Below are 16,397 nucleotides of genomic sequence, written 5' to 3'. Positions count from 1 at the left end.
TGATTTTCATGTCTAAGACTTTGCTTTTTATTAACCTGATCCAACAGGTACTAACTATTTCATGTTAACTTTTATCAATTCAAGTGGCTTCCAGTCATTTAGAATAGAATAACCTTTAATTGGTTGGTTGGTCTAACAGGCAGTTAAAGTATTCAGAGATTTTATTAACCTTTTATTACTAAAGGAGAAGAAAGAAGACCATAGCCAGAAAGCATCATTAAGTGAACTTAGTCCTTATTTTCAGAAAACTCAGAGCTGTGGACTCTAGGTGCTCTCCAAACACCATAATTTGGACTGCCAGAACTGTAATAAAAACTGTAAATTGACAGAAAAAAAAAATGAAAGTGCTTGGAAGAAATAAATTCGTAACTACTTTTATTTTTTGGTGAAGAAAACATCAAAGGTTTGCAACTCAGCCTGGAAGGCAAAAACAGATAAAAGGATAGACCCTATAGTTTCAAAATATCTTTCTCTTTAATGAACAGTTGAAAATATCCGTAAATCTCTTCCAGTATCACTTTATTTAAAAAGCAGTCAAGTCTTTTGTGCCTGACATGTTTATAGTAAATCTATTATCATCTGTTGTGTTTGCATAAATTTTCCAAAAGTTCATCCTGTCTTGGCTGTCTTTCAGTATTCATTAGTATTGAAGTAATTTTTGGAGTAAATGAAGGGGGAAAATGACCAGAAACTGAGATATTGCATAGAAAGAATGAGACTTCATATAACTAACAAGAACAAACAGAGCTTTATTCAGCTAAATTCACAGAAATTTGTTTTTTATTGAACTAACCTGTATGTCAGCCTGCAATAAATAACCACAATCAGAATGAAATTCTAAATAATATATCATAAGGTAGTAATATAGTCCCAAATAGGTATTTATATGGACACCTAACTAATCAAATGGCTCTTGTGACAGGTCTGCTGTTAGCTGTCACCTGGATTTAGCATACCTTTACACCTTCCTCTGATAGTAAGAATTACAGTGCAGAAACACAATGTGAGTCACAATCTTTCACCTTCTTCCTCAATTAAGAAGACAAATATAACAAAAATGAAGAAAATAACACTGAAAACGAATGCCATGGGGCAACAGCTTGAAACATGGGGCTGACTGAAACTCCTGTCTGAGGGGAGGCACTGCAGAGCTGAGGGCCCCTGCCTTCTCATGGGACAGAGGATTTGGGTGCTTCCAGCCTCCAGAGTGTGTCCTGGCTCAGCCATCCCCTCCATCCAGGATGTTCCCCAGCGTGTCCTGGCTTAACTGTCAGCTCCATATGGGATGTTTCTCAGTGTGTCCTGGCTCAGCCATCCCCTCCATCCAGGATGTTCCCCAGCACCCACAGCCCACCTGTTTCCTCTCCCAGCCTCAGCACTGGGGTGTCCCTATGGCCCTGTCTTGCAGTGCTTGGCTGTGCCACGGATATTTGTAGGAGGCAGCAAGAGCATGGCCCCCTTCCCATCAGGGAGGAAGGAACAAACACAGAGCTTTCAACTTCTCAACAAACACCACCAAATTCAAGAGTTTCCTCTCAGGAATAATTAGAGGCACTTCGGGTGGCATTGTAACTGGAGAATCTAAACCATTTTTAGGTTCCTTGTAGCACAAAGTAGTGACTTGATGGAAAGGGCTGAAAATCAAGGGCATAATTTTGCTGAGTTATCAAGTAACAAAGAGATGAGTAGGTAAGAAATAGCTGTATTGCTTCACTGCAACCAAAGAAACAAGGGAACCCAGAGCTTTCCAGTCTAGACTCCCATGGAATCAAACCTGAAAGTGCGCAGGAAGAATTTTACCCTGGTCTACACTCTACACAATGTGTTCATTAGATTTTAAAATAACAGGGCACTATATCTCTCCGCCTCAGGGGACAGTTTCTTGTGATTTCCATTAAAAGTCTTGTCGACACCAGGGTTTGTTCAATGAAGTGTGAACATAACAATGGTTTTATGGAGTTTTACAAAGTAACTTGCATTTACAGAAAGCTCCTCACACCTCTGTATCAAAAACAATTTGCAGAATTAAATATTTAGCAAACAAGTTTGAGATCTGCAGTGATTAAATTAGTGAGATAATTAGCAAGATATTTAAGGTTAATGTTTACAAGTAGGTTAATTATATCCTTTCCCAAATCTCTGTTTTCATTTCGTTTGACACATGTTGAAATAACAGAGAAAGTGAGGCCACGCTTGCAGAGGTGGCAGGCAAGGCAGCCTGTGTCACCAAAGGTGACTAAATACACACATCTGAGGGAACTTTTCTCCAATATACAGTCTTCGAGCCTTGTGTTCTTTATGTCCCAGCAATGCTCTTTATGCCCCATCTTTTAGGATCTGAATTCCTTTGAATAACACTTTAGATCTGTATAAAGAAACATTTTCTACAGGACTTATGTGATTTCGTAGCTTCAAGGCTTCATTTAGCTCTCTGATGTTAATTACAAAAGTCACAGCATTTAGTTTACATGAACAGCTCCTGTGTACAAGACTGCAGACCCAAGGCAATGTAGAGAGCTGAAATTCCCTCTGATTGGATGTCGATGAGGTTACTTTATGTTCATTGTAATGAAATTAAGAACAGAATCTGCTACAATGATCAGCAGGATGGTTGTAGAGAATTGAGAAAGGAATAATGAGCTTCAATAAAGTTTCAAAAAACTATTTAGCAGCTATTTGTGCAGAGGCAACAGGACATGCTATCTGTATTAACTTACATAAAGCTATTCTGATGTCAAGTCACTGTGGCCATGGACTCTGAGAAACCAGGGAGCACATCCATGCTTGCAGTGCTCCCCGGTCCCAAGCTCAGCTACGAGCTGATGCTGTTGAAGGGAGAGGTGCTGAAGCTTTCCAGTAGCAGAAGAAAGATTTTTCAAGCATCTGACCACTGTTTCCTCTTCTTCCTGACTGAGACTGTACATTTGTTGTCTTCTCAGCACACCAGAGCCCAGGACCAAAATCCCACAGATGGGGATGAGCCTCAAAATTTCCACCTCTGAAACAAGGGAAGTCAAGACCCAGATATTGTCAAACATTACAACATTTGATATTCAGATCTTACTTAGACAGCACGTGTGATTTGTAACCATTACATCTGCCCCAGCACATTTTGCAAAGTTTCCTCCTTGGTAAACACACACTGTGTAGTCTGCTGAAGCCCTTTCCAGTTCAGCCGTCCTCCTCCAGCCACTGGCAGCTTCAGAAAAAGTTCATTTTTCATTCATTGCCGATTTTTGCTTCTTCCATCTGGAAAGACAGTTGCCTTTCCCATAGAGTCAGGGCTGCTGGGGGGCCTGTTCTCATGAGCCGTGGGATCCTGTCCTGCCCCAGTCCCTTGGAGTGAGCACTGCTGGTTGTTTCTTCACAGTCAGGGGGGCTCCTGGAGAGGCTGTGCTACTTCTCATTCTAACACTACCCCAGTGCTCCCATCCTCTGGAATCAGGCCCATTCCCCAGGAAGAGGATGGGTACTTTCTGGCTGTTAACTGACACCTGCTCTCCCTCATGTGGACTCATGGCCCAGCTTTCCCTTGGGAGAAGCACAGGCCAGGCTGCCAGGCCCAGCCTGCCCAGCTCCTCCATCCCTCCCCTCGACTGTGGGGTCATAAAGCTGTCACCAGGAAAGCAAAGCACACTCGCCACGCCCCAGGGCAGGAGGGAAGCCAGGACTGTGGGGGACAGCTGGATAAAATGGTTTGTCTAAAACTTTCTCCAGCTACCATTTTCCTGAGCAAAAGGATGGATCTGGAAATCTTATCCCTGTCTAAGGAGGGTGTACTTTTCTATACCTCTGCAACTATAGGAATCAGCCTTCTGAGCGAAAGGAGTCATCTTTTAAACTAGAGTGAGACACAGCAGCTTGTTCTTGGGTTCTGCATTCTAAGAAACTCACTGCACTGTGTTTAAACTTAAACTGTTTTCTGAATTTTTTTTAAGCTGCAAAATTTGACTCAATGTTGTTCTGTTTGGTTTTAATTTTTATTTTTTGTTTTATTCTAGTATGGTGCTGTTATTTGATATATTATTTGATCATTTTGCCATACCATTACAAAACATTTAACGTGCCCATGCCTGCTGGACACTGCTGATAAGGAGGCTCACAAGACAGGAGCTGGTGCAAATCAGTCTCTGTCCTTTTGAAAAATTAGTTGAAGTAATTTTACATTTTTACTTTCCCAAAGAGACACGGCAGCCATTTCTCTTCCTTTCTTATGTACTTTTCAAACCACCGCAATGTAAACATATACTTCCCTATCCTACATCCCTACAACCAGAGACAAGCCCTCCCATGTAGTATTTCAGGCGCAAGCACAGAGGTGGGGATGCTCTGGGCTCTGCTCTCTTCTGTGCATTTGCACAAGTGACTGCTGTGAGTATACATACAAGTAGGGCAACTGATTTTTGAAAGGCAGTTAGATACCCAACCAGTAATTGTGTGCACAATTACTGTGATTACACATGTAATCATGGTCATTGTGCTTTTAAATGATGCATGTGCTATTCTAAAAATTCACTGCTGTATTACTAAAATTAATGGGAGCTTTGCCATCAATTTAAACTGATGGAGGATCAAACACTATGCATTGTGGCAATATCCAAGAAATATCCAAGAGCAAATGCAATTTTTGCAACGCAAATGCTAAATTCTCAGTATATTGAAATGGTAAAAGAGGGATAGAGACATAGTTTTTTAGCATATGTGAGTATATATTCATTATGCATTCATTAATAAATTATCATTTTTGAATAGAGTTCTGGATTTGATTCAAACTACACTGACATTAAGAGAAAACCAGGGCTCTGGATCAAGGCTTCTTCCCCTAATGTTTCCAATTAGCTCAGGTTATAGAGCTGTGCGTGCATCTGTTCATGACAAAATCTTTGGCTTTTGACTGCCTTGTCTTTCAAGAGTTAAACAGGATTTTGCAGTGAAGATGCTGTGCAGTACAGTAGGTATAGTGATATGTAGTATTTCACATCTAGTCTTTGTCCGTGTTCTAACAATGTGCATTAAATGTGTTACTATTGTCTCTTTTTCCGATTAGTTTACAGCCCTGTAGTTCCAGCTGTTTTATTCTGAAACTCTAAAACCCTGTCACTGGGGAGTTCTGTGTAATTGCCCATAATATGCACCACATTATCCATTTCAGGAACTGTGCTGAAAGACAGCAGCAATAAGGGGTTTTCTAAAGGCAGTCTGGTTTACACTAATGGATCTAACAGGAAGGAAATGCAATTTGAAAGAAGCTGATGCATATGTTCTATTGTTGAATATAATGTTTGATTTAATTATTAACTGTCTGTGATGGAAAGTCAGATCCTGCTCAGTTCTGCTTGCAGTTTGGTACTCTGCTACCAGTAAAAACAGATGAGATTCAGTCTTAGGATTTAAGAGTTCTTTGTAAAGTACTGACATTTAATTGTGCTTTTATAAAATATCAGCTGAGGAACTTCAATTGCACACTTCTTCCATGCAGACTGGCTTCTTTTATCAAGCTAAATATATAATATAGAAGCCAACTCTCTTTCATTTTCCCTTGCATAAATCAGAAGATTCTCAAAGTTAACAATCTGCCATAATTATTTAAATAAATATGATCCAAATTGAGTTCATATTCACTGCTGTTCATGACCTATTCATTTTTATTTTATTTTACTTTCATGTCATACACATAGCACTGCAGTCAATCTACTGTATCACTGAGGATGTTCACAATGGACCCAAGTGAATATTTAGGAAGGAGTTAAAATGTGCTGGCATGACTATACCTATCCTTCTTTTATCAGGGACGGAGGATTTGGCAGCTCGTTTCACTCCAATTCTATAATTGGTGTTTTGTGATGTCTAGTAAATTGTTGCATTGTGTTACAAAGGTCCCTAATTCCATGGGTGGGTGTTAACATGCTGTAAGGAATGAATTCATTATGGAGAACTCTTACCTGAAATTCCATTATCCTTTCCTCACCATGGTGACTCCTATCAAACTCATTCATATAACGTAATCTGGAAAGAAATAGGTACTGATGCTAAACAGCTGTATTTTCAGAGGAACTTAAAGGTAAAAAAATCTCAGCTCTTCTGCATGATTCAGACAAAAACAGTAGTTTAACACCACTAGTAACAAAATAATTGAGAAACATAGTTTCAGTTTTGTATTTTGTATCTGTCTGGTGAGATTGTTATCTTTGAACTATCTTAAACAGATGCCGAACTGCTGCTGAAATTAAACAATAGTAATGATATTTGGAGTGCATCCAGAACGCAGCTTTTGTTAAACATACCTTTCTACAAGTAGTGCACACAGCATTAGCTCTGTGGGATGCACCTTACTTTGCAAGCTCCAAAGAGATTGGTTACTTTTGTCAGGAGGGTAATAGAAAGAAATTAAATTCCTAGGAAATAGACTACCATGTCTCAGATTCCTAATTGATTTTGACAGTCTAAGAAAAAGTAGAGACCCTGTCCCTGACATATTTGCATTCTTGGTGTCAGTCAGTAAGAGGCAAAGAGTATGAAAGAGCCATTAGAGCAAAATTCATGTAACATTTATCTGGAGAGTTTTGCTTGTAATCTGTTTTCTGTTGTAAGGAGATGAGAAGATTTTCTGAAAATCTCAAATATTTTGAATATTTTGTTTTAGAGAAATACCTAAGAGCTTAGGTCAAAATATATCCAGACAGCTTTAGCCCATGGCTCTCATCAGAGCAGATTTCTCCTGGATCTTTCCTGGGTCAAGAACACCATGAAACCAATCTTTCCTAGGCTGTTTCAGGACACCTGAAAAGGACTCCTTCTGAAAAGTCCTGCCAGAAACCAACAAATGCCAAAGTGTGCAGCCTCTTTTAAATAGTTAACAACAAACCCGCAAAACAGGTATGAGTTGAGGTCAGCTCTCGTTTTGCCTAAAGTTTTCCCTTAGTTTCACTGTCATTCCTACTCCCAATTAAAAGTTTATTGAAGCACTTTGCATACTCTAGTGTATTGAAGAAGCAATTGTTGGAGTGAAAAGGAAAACTGTCAGTTCTGAAAATAGCTTGGACTACTCATGTGTCATTATCAGCGTATGCTGAAATACCCAGAAAAACGTGGCTCACACTGCGGATTGCATCAGATACCGACACATGTATAAGCAACTCTCTCCCCAGTTTCTCCTCCTGAGGCTCATTTTTACAAAACACATGGTTAGAACTAAGCTGTGGTTTCTGCCATTGGAGTAAACTACAGTGGAGCAGAGCACAAAGGAAATTTACTCCCCATGCGTGTGTAGGATCTGCCTGTAGAGCTCAGTGTGAGAATTAACGGCAGACACGTGTAACCAGCACACTGCAGGGGAGAGGGGAAACAGCCTGCTTCATTCTCTTGAATCCCATGACCAGACCTCAAGTAAAAAGTCTGTATGTGCTGAGTGTCAGATCATTTGCAGATGACAAATGTGAGGTTGTTCTGCTGGTCCTGGGAGCTCATCCTCCTATCTCAGTCACGCCAGAACCCATCTGGCCTGAGCATCCCCAATGCATCCCCAAGACACCTGTGTGACCAATCCACCCACTCATTCCCTTCTTCCCTTCTCAACATGCAGCACCCTGCACTGCTCATGTTTTGTCTCCATCCCAAAGTACTGCTCTGTGTTTGCTGGCTTAAGTGTGTCCAAGAGGGGGATTGAAAAGGGTCTCAGTAGCTACACAGAACAGCAATGGAATAAGGGTGAGATCATACTCATAGGGAGACAGAACTGAACCCACGCAGGTGTTTCTCCATGTCTGCTGTGACTCCTCAAGACAGCAAAACAGGTGAGTTCGCTGCATGCTAATCAGGAAAAAACCATCTGAAATATGCATCTGCACATGAGCATCTGTGCAGAGTTTCTCCAAACCAGTTCTCAAGTGCATTTTCTCCCTGTATGGGCCTCTTTTGTACTTTTTTGTGCCAAGAGGCTTATTTAGTATAGGTGGAGAGACCCCTATCCACCAGTCATCAGGGAGTGCTATTAATATGCAACATCTTGAATGCATGAGCTGAATGACAAGCTGGCAGTGTTTGAGAATGTGTGGTCCAAGTTTATGTCTCTCCCTGAAGAGGCGAAAAGCCCCTTCCCAAACTCTCTGCCAAACTGTGCAAGAGATGAAAGAAAGGAGAATGGGCAACCTATTTTTTTGCTTCTCTCTTCCTAATACCTTGACACTATTGTTTCCTACCCCTGGCCACAGTTATTGTGAATGGCTGATTTCAAATAGTTTGCTACTGACTTTCAAGGTTGTAGCAGAACAGGACAGCAGAGTTGTTAATTTTTTTTTTAATGCTTCTGGCAGAAATCAGAAGCATTCATTAGACTTTTTATACATGAATTGTCATTCTCTATCCTCTGTCTGAAACATCCCAACAAAAGTGAGTTACATTGAGGTCCTGAGTTTTAGGCATTTTTGCACTTTGCTTTTGGTCACACAGTGTCACCATGCAAGGCTGAACTCAGTGAGTTTTTAAGCCTGGAAAAACTTGCTGAGTGTTTTAAATGCCTGAGTAGCAAGAAAGGATACCAGCATGTCTCATTATGGATTTGCTACAGTTCGATCTAGGAAGAATAAATGGGTGTTTCTTATTCTTCTCACCAAGAAGATGGGAAAAGATCCAGAGGGAAGAGGAGGAATCAGACAGTCACCATCCCTAGCTGCTAAATCAGCCTGTGGCTGTTCCCAGACATTCCATGGGGCTCAGAAGCTGGACTCTGCTAGTGCAATTTAGCTGCACCTACTGAGATGTTCACCTAGGTCCTCCTGCACAAAAAATGTGCTAGAAGCTGTAATGAGGTAACATAACAGAACCATGCTGTGGTTTGTTTGCAGCACTGGTGCCTTAAACACGTACCTTCGGCCTTCACCAGCTGTTCAGCTTTGGGGTGATCAGAAGGAATTAAAGAAACAAAGGCCCGCAGATTAAAAATTTGCTTCTGAGTCTTCTGATAGAATTACCAGAAGTACCCAGACATGTCCACATGTATGCATTGTTTAGGAGCAATGTCTGCTGTGCACACAGAACTGAAACAAGCCCACCCCAGAGATCTTTCCTCAGTACAGTCACTCCCACTGAGTTCATGTGGTCCATAAAGAAGCCGGTTTTACAATTCTCCACGGCAGTGTGAGGTTAGGACCTGGTTTTGCTGTACTGGATCCCAGCTGGTTGGGGCCTCCCAAGCCATGAGTTTCAGACCAGCATCCCTCTATCAGTATCTTTGCTAGAGCCTGGCCTGATCAGCACACAGCTCCACCCCAGCCTCCATGCAGAGCAATAACGGGAACAGCAAACTGGGCTTTTCAGACACCAGCTGTTTCCCTGGCATCGCTGCCTCCCTCTCTGCATGTGCCTTTGTCATTCCCTGAATCTCTGCCCACTGCACAACTCTTGGAATCAGTTAAAATGACTTTCGGGATGTTTTCCTCTTGCCTTAAAGGACTCATGTGCTTTGTTTTTCCCTCAGTCACAGCAGAACATAGAAAATGGTCTACACGGAAAATGCGAAAGATGGTTTCTATGTAAATTGAAGGTAATGTCAGCCAAATTAATTTGTTCATTCAATGTCTATAAATAATTTTGTATTCCGCATTTACAAGTATATGTTATTTCTTATGGGGAATCTATTTTCTCCATATTCAATTCAATTTTTAAGAGCTCCAACCATTTTTCACCATTCCATAAAGCAGGTTCATTTACAAATTATGCTTACCAATCACAAGAGAAATGGCATCTTTTATTCCTTATTATGAAACTGAAGTTCTATCCCTTTTTTGGGGAAGATTATGTAGTATCTTACCAAAAATTCTTTTTGATTCAGGAAAGTAGGGAAGGTCAGACAAATGCTACTAAAGGAGTAAAATTACTAGCTACAATTATCAGCTTGAGAAAAAACAGCCACAGTTTGTAAAGTGATACGGAACAAGTACAAATACATCCTTTTATAATGTTATGACCTTCCTTAAAATCAATTCATGCAGATTTGTTAAAATTTAGGAGTGTTATTAAGAATCCCATAAAATAGACAATCTATTAATGCAGAAGGAGCTAGCAACACTGATACTTTAAATCTAGGAAATACGGATTTTATCAGCTTGCCCTCAGAAAGAGTGAAGAGATTTTCCAAGATAAGAGATATCTGAGTAATTTAAACTTTCAGGCTGACATATTTCTGTTGTTGAGTGCATGTAACCTCCCCAAGATCACAGACAGGTGCTAGGCACAGGTCTTCCACACAAGAGAAAATCAAAGCTTTGAATCATACATTCAAGGGCTTCTCACTGAGAGAGAAGTGAAATAATTTTAAACAAAGTTCTAGGTATTGAGTAAACACCACTGTAGCAGCATGGCAGGATGGTGAAACACTGCTACCTTCTCGAAGCGTCTCCTTCAGAAGCCGCTCAGCTGAAACAATCATTTCAAGTCCATGCACACACACACCCCACAGACAGCTCAGCTAAGGAAAGACAGGAAGGGCCTTCTGTATGATGAATTCCAGCGAAGGTTTATTACATTCACCACGCCAAAGGGATCAGGGACAAAAGACCAAGATCAAAGGCGTGCACAAGGTTACGTATGGGGTCAGGAGCCAATGGTCTGAGGGCATGGGGCGGTACGAGGGCAGGGCAAAGGGCAGTGCCCTACAGGGGACATGGGGGCAGGCCACCAGGGATACCACAACCAATGGGGAAACAGGGAAAGGAGAAACCTCGAGAACTAGGGACATACGAGGAAAGCAAAACTGAAGTAGATCAAGGTAGTGTTGCAGGCCATCATGGGCGAAGTATTTTCTTTTAGCCTAGGTGGGGAAACTCTATGATATATTCTTCTAGGGCAAACTGGGTGATTCCCCGAGGGGTTCAAAGGTTTCCACACACAGAGCAACACTATGCATAGTGCTGTGTCTGGGATGAGGGCAATTCCAGCTGTGCCAGAGCAGGTGTGCGAGTGTCTCCACAAACAGATGGATGAGCCACCATGTTGGCTCAGAGGCTGGTGGGCAGCACCAACCTCTGCCCACTCGAGAGGCCATGCCTGCAACATCAAGCATCCTTTCTCCAGGAACACTGTGATGTTTCCCAGCTACAACCCCTCTGTGTTGGGCCAATGTCCTTACAAACAACCCGGTCCTTCTGTGAGCCACAGTGGCTTTACACCACCAGGCAACAGTGGAGAGAAAACATCTTCTCAGAGTTAAAATGCAGCATCTCAGCCTCCTGCTCAACTGCCCCCCTGCAAATACTACACACATCTAGGCTACGGGATATTTTAATGACACCAGATAGACTCCACTTACCCTGCTGAGGGTATCCTCTGATGCCACTACAGTGGTGAACAACTTCCCCCTACACTGTCAGCAAGAAAGATGTACATTTCTTCAAAATAGTAGAGATCTGAAAATAAAAGGATATTGATTTAGGCCATCTTGTCAATCACAGGAAAGAACAGTCCAATGGGTATAGCATAAAGGGAGTTTGTAACAAAATGTGCTTTTTTTTCTGAAGACCAGCAGATACACATGGTTTTAATGTTGATTGGATGGACTATAAACTTCCAAGCGTTTCCTCTGAGACAAAGTATTTTGCTGGAGACAAGCAAGACCAAGAGATTTTCCACTGGACCAAAAAAAATAAAATAAATAAAAAAAGCAACCAACAACTTCATTAGCACCTTATAAGGGCAGCAGCAGGAAAATCTGAGCAACGTGCTATGCAGCTGAACTGAGCTTGGCAAGCATCTGGTACTTTTCACCTTGTTCAGATTCCTCAGCCACTGCTGGCACTCATTTATTGCCCAGGTTTCTGTTACTTAGTTGTCTTCAGATGCTACTGATACAAAAGCCTCCACCATTTGGATCTTGCTGAGTTCCCCCTCATTCACAGCAGGAAGGATGCTGCCAGACATGGGCATGCTGCTCCACTCTGCTGAGTAACCCTAGATCCTATGGCCAGCAGGCATTTGCTATTAAAATGCACAGGGAGGCAGCCCAGGGTCTCAGGCACAGGCCTGCACAGACCAACCCATGGCATGGACAGAACACAGCCTTAATATTAAACACAGCTTCAAAGCTGCAAAAATATTAACAGACACCAAAAAATAGAAGCAGAAAGGTCCTTTAATAGCCCTATGCTGCTCTTGCCATGAGCTTAAGCGCTTAGTGAGGAAGTGACCTTTACAAAATTATTGTTTATGATCTCTCCATGTGTGCCAGTATAGGCACAAAGAGTATTCCAATTTATTTAAAAGGTTACATATCAAACCTGAATATGCAGTACAACTGTGTTATCATACTGTATGGCTTTTACACAGGAAATCCAGTCCTTGAGTATGACTTCTAGGCACTGGGGCCAGATTCTCTCACTATTCAAACTAGAGATGAAGAAGCAATACATAACAAAATAATTTATTCATACTACAATTCTTGTTTTTAAATTATCTAAAAAATCACTCAGAAAATTCCCCAAATAATTCCTGGTTTTAAATTACTCACAAATTTCTTTCAGCAATCAGTATTTTAGCTTGCAAAATATTTGAACATGGAATTCAATGTACTCAATACCCTGGCAAGCCAAGGCTGGTCATGCTGAAAAATTTGGTTGTCTCAGTTTCAGAACCTGATTCAATTTCTTTTGAGTTGTGTTACCCTCTTATGGTACATTATGCATTATAAACAATCTCCCCTGCTGCTTGTTGGAGGCACTGGCTGTGCCTGTTGAGGGAGACTGACCCAGCACTGCCTGTTACCTGCCCTCAAGCTGGCTCCAGTATTTAGCTGGGAAACCACTTCCCTGCTCCGAGGGAGTAGCCGAGTGTGTGTATTTCCTTGCTCCACCAGTAAGAAAGTGCCCTGAATCAGCCTTAGGGAATGTGCCATTCAGTTGCCAAGGTAAAAGATGAAATCAGGATACATTTAGTCCAGCAAAATAAGTGGTTACACTCCTGCACACAACAATGGATGAACTCACAAAATAAAAGCTAAACTGAAATTTACCAGTGCATTCCTAGACTCCAGTTATTGATCAGGACCCCTCCTCCCTGCAAGATTAGTAGCACAAGGGGCTGCTAAGGCCAGGTGCAAACCTCTCCCAGGCTGTTCCCCCTGAGCAGCCATTTCCCCTTGTTCAGGTGGGTGAGTTCACCTTCCTGGGCAGGCCTGGGGGGTCCTGTGGTCACCTCCACACCTGCCAGCAGCTTCTCCTCTGAGCCTCCCCATGCACCACAGCTCTGGCCAGAACTGATCCCACCACAGCCATGGAGGGGTCAAGCATCCTTCCTGCTTCTCCTTGTTTCTAGGAACACAAAAGTACCTGTGCCAAGCAGGCCCACACCCCATCCTCTCCACTCACCTGCTGGTGTTGGTCTCTCCTCCTGATCTAGAAGACTTGCTAAACTGTCATTTTTGTTGTGTTCCTTAGTAAGAATATTATTTTCAGCTTCAGTTCTTCCTGCAAGTCAGCCGGCTCTAGATAATGTTTAAACTGGATACACCATGAGAACAGTTTTATACAAACAGCTTATTAGATCTAGGACTTCTTATGTGAAGTCAGCTTCTAATTGAAACCACACATCCCATTTTGGAGCTCCAATGACAGTCATTGCATGTATACCACTTTTTCTAAGCTACCCCAAACTATCAGCCATTGCAATCTATCATGATTCTTGTCTTCAATGGTTAAAAATCCAAACAACCACTTCCTTAAAATTATTCTGTTTGGACATAGTCACTGAACTTGGCCGTGATCATGGCCTGACAGCACAAATGAGGAGAAATTGGCCTCTAAGATTCACTTCATGCTTAAGTACAAGGTTCAATATGTTTTTTAAAAAATCCTCAAATGGAAATTGGAAATTTGCACAGTCTTATTTTCTTGTACATTCTAATTTGTTTCTGCTTCTTGATGACTCCTGTAATTCAAAAAGTAAAGGTTTGCCAAGGTGTTCCATCCTTCCTGAAGGCCTTCAAGTATGCAGTCCCACAGAACAGGTCACAGATAGCAGGCAGCATGAGGTAAAATCCAAATCTCACAAATATACCGCTGAAAATTTTCTGCAAGTATTGAAATATCTAATTGAAATTTTGCTTTTGCAAATATTCATGAAAGTTAATTTCAAGTGCATGTATGCTCATAGAGAGCAAATTCACAGTCATAGACATGATCAATTTGCAGTTAATTTCTGAATTTAAATGAATATTCATAGACATTTTCAACTATTCGTTTAACTTCAATACAGACTCATCAGCACTCATTTGCACCTAGTTTTTATTAGTGCAAATCAGAACTAAAAACACTGAAATCACAAGTGGAGCACGTCTGAAAAATCCTTAAAAATCACAATTAAAACAGCCTTTCTTATCTTCAGAATGAAATAAATCTAGCTTTCTTTTTCTAGCTTCCTTTTCTATCAAAATTTGAGGATGATTTGTTAACTTTTGAAGTAATTGTTCTGCTGTCAGCTAAAGCTATTTATATGCTTTGATACTAAACATTCCTTTACATAATGGTGTCTCTTCCTCCCAATTCCTTAAAAATTACTTATCTGCAATACTTTTTTCCACACTTCCTTGGATTCAGTTTAAATGAAGTTTATGAAACTCTCATGAAATTGTCTATTTCAGGCTGATATCAAATGCTACCAAGTTGAATATTAAAAATTCCTCCACTTATGAAAAAAAATTGACAATATCAAGAAAAAGGAGGATTATCTTTTAGACAGTAAACTTAAGCAATGGGATGTCAATGAACTATTGAAGCATTTTCCTAAAGAGCAGCAATAGTCACACCTAAGTTACTTACATGCTTTGTGTTCTCACGTGACTGAAGAACTAGTGGGATATGATAATACAGTAAAATTGCATTGTTTGAAAAGCTTTAGTCATGGAACTTTTTTTTCACATCTTATGATTTATTCTTTCTCAGTTTGAAAAGAACTCAGCAGTTTCTCATTTTATTTGTCTCCAAATTTATCTGGAAATGCTAGGATGACCCCTGAAGCTGTTTAGAAAGATGAGACTATATTAAAGGTCATATTTTCAAAGATATTCTAGGTGAGTTAGAAGCGTAAAGGTCTATTCTCCTATAGGATTCAAAATGTCCTAGTCACTTCTAAAAGGGTATAAATCTGTGACTGTTTGACTCTTTTGACTGTCTCTCTAACATGACTTGATCAGGGCAATGCACAATGACATACACTGAGTTGCATCACAAGCACTAACAAATTTCATTACAGCTAATTACGTTTGTGCTTTATGATATCAAACATATGCCTTTTCAGAAAATCCAACAATGAGCCTGATGCCCATCATTCTTGATGACTAACCAATCCTTTCTTCCTCCTTTCCCCTTCAAAGATGAAGAAGAGATGTAGAACAACATCTCGTAAGAATATCATGACACTTTCTGGATGTCACAAATGCAATATTTGCATTTATTGTTTGCATTTATATGGAGCTAATTACTTCTCTGCAAAAGAATTTTCCGGGAAGTATTTTCAACAAATAACAAATCTTAAAAAAGAAAGAAAAAGAAAAAAGGATTCCCCCTCCCCTTTTATTTTTGAACCATTTTTCTTAGATTATCCTAACATCTAAAATCAATATTTTTCTCTCTACTTATTTTCTTGAGAATCCAGCTTCTGGGCATGTTTTATACACGGCAAAGTGAAAGGCTTAGCTTTGAAGTCACAGAAAACTCACTGGCCAAGTGTATCAACAATTCATGGAAGTACATGTGAAGGCATGGAGCAGAGAACTGGTACAGATCAGAGAAACTACCTGAGCTGCTGTATCAGTTCAGCTTCATTTATTAAAAGGAATTGACAAGATGCTCTGTATTGGAGTCTTGGATATATTACTTACACAACAACAGGTCAAACTTTATGAGAAATTTCTGTTGCTGCCTTTTGAGGATGCAAAGGTCTTACTGCAGGAGGATCATTTAACTCCCCTGAGATAAGACATTCTTGTTCCATCCTCTTCACCTTTATTTCTTAGATGATATTCACTCTTGTGCCATAATCAGTAATTATCTACAGTTCTGAAAATACAAACGAAACATGACATTTCCTTAAATCCTTTCCTATTATTAGAATACCAAGACAGTCAATGCTAATTGATTAGCTAAGACATGTCTTAGTGAAGGAAACTAGTTTAATACAGGTTTTAATTTCAATTGCAGAATTCGGCAGTATTCTTTCCCATTCAGCAGAAAGAATTTTCATCCTTGTCCTCTTTGCTTTCTCATTCACCCCACAGTCATTTATTCAACTCTGGTTGTTAAGATTGCAGTAGCTGTTAGTCTACGTGAAGAAACTGTTACAGGCACACCAAATAGATGATACGCAAATATACCATTGTGATTCATATGTTTCTTTAGGATAATTTATATTTT

General features: G+C 40.5%; 1 long non-coding RNA gene across 1 annotated transcript in view; it reads right to left on the bottom strand.

Annotated features, from left to right (window-relative positions):
- Positions 1 to 564: 564 nt before the first annotated feature.
- The window catches only part of LOC136294559 (uncharacterized), a 35,044-nt gene continuing 19,211 nt past the window's right edge, over positions 565 to 16,397 (bottom strand). Inside the window, exons 2-4 of the long non-coding RNA XR_010722447.1 lie at positions 11,306 to 11,402; positions 5,943 to 6,006; positions 565 to 2,998 (exon numbers count right to left, since the gene is read on the bottom strand). This is a non-coding gene — a long non-coding RNA (uncharacterized lncRNA). The remainder of the gene's footprint in view (positions 2,999 to 5,942; positions 6,007 to 11,305; positions 11,403 to 16,397) is intronic.

This window comes from Chamaea fasciata, unplaced genomic scaffold (assembly GCF_029207755.1).
Source record: "Chamaea fasciata isolate MVZ Bird 193981 ecotype frontalis unplaced genomic scaffold, bChaFas1.0.hap1 SCAF_10, whole genome shotgun sequence".
Taxonomy (NCBI): Eukaryota; Metazoa; Chordata; class Aves; order Passeriformes; family Sylviidae; genus Chamaea; species Chamaea fasciata.
Note: the sequence above shows the minus strand (reverse complement) of the source record. Positions and strands in the feature narration are given on the sequence as shown.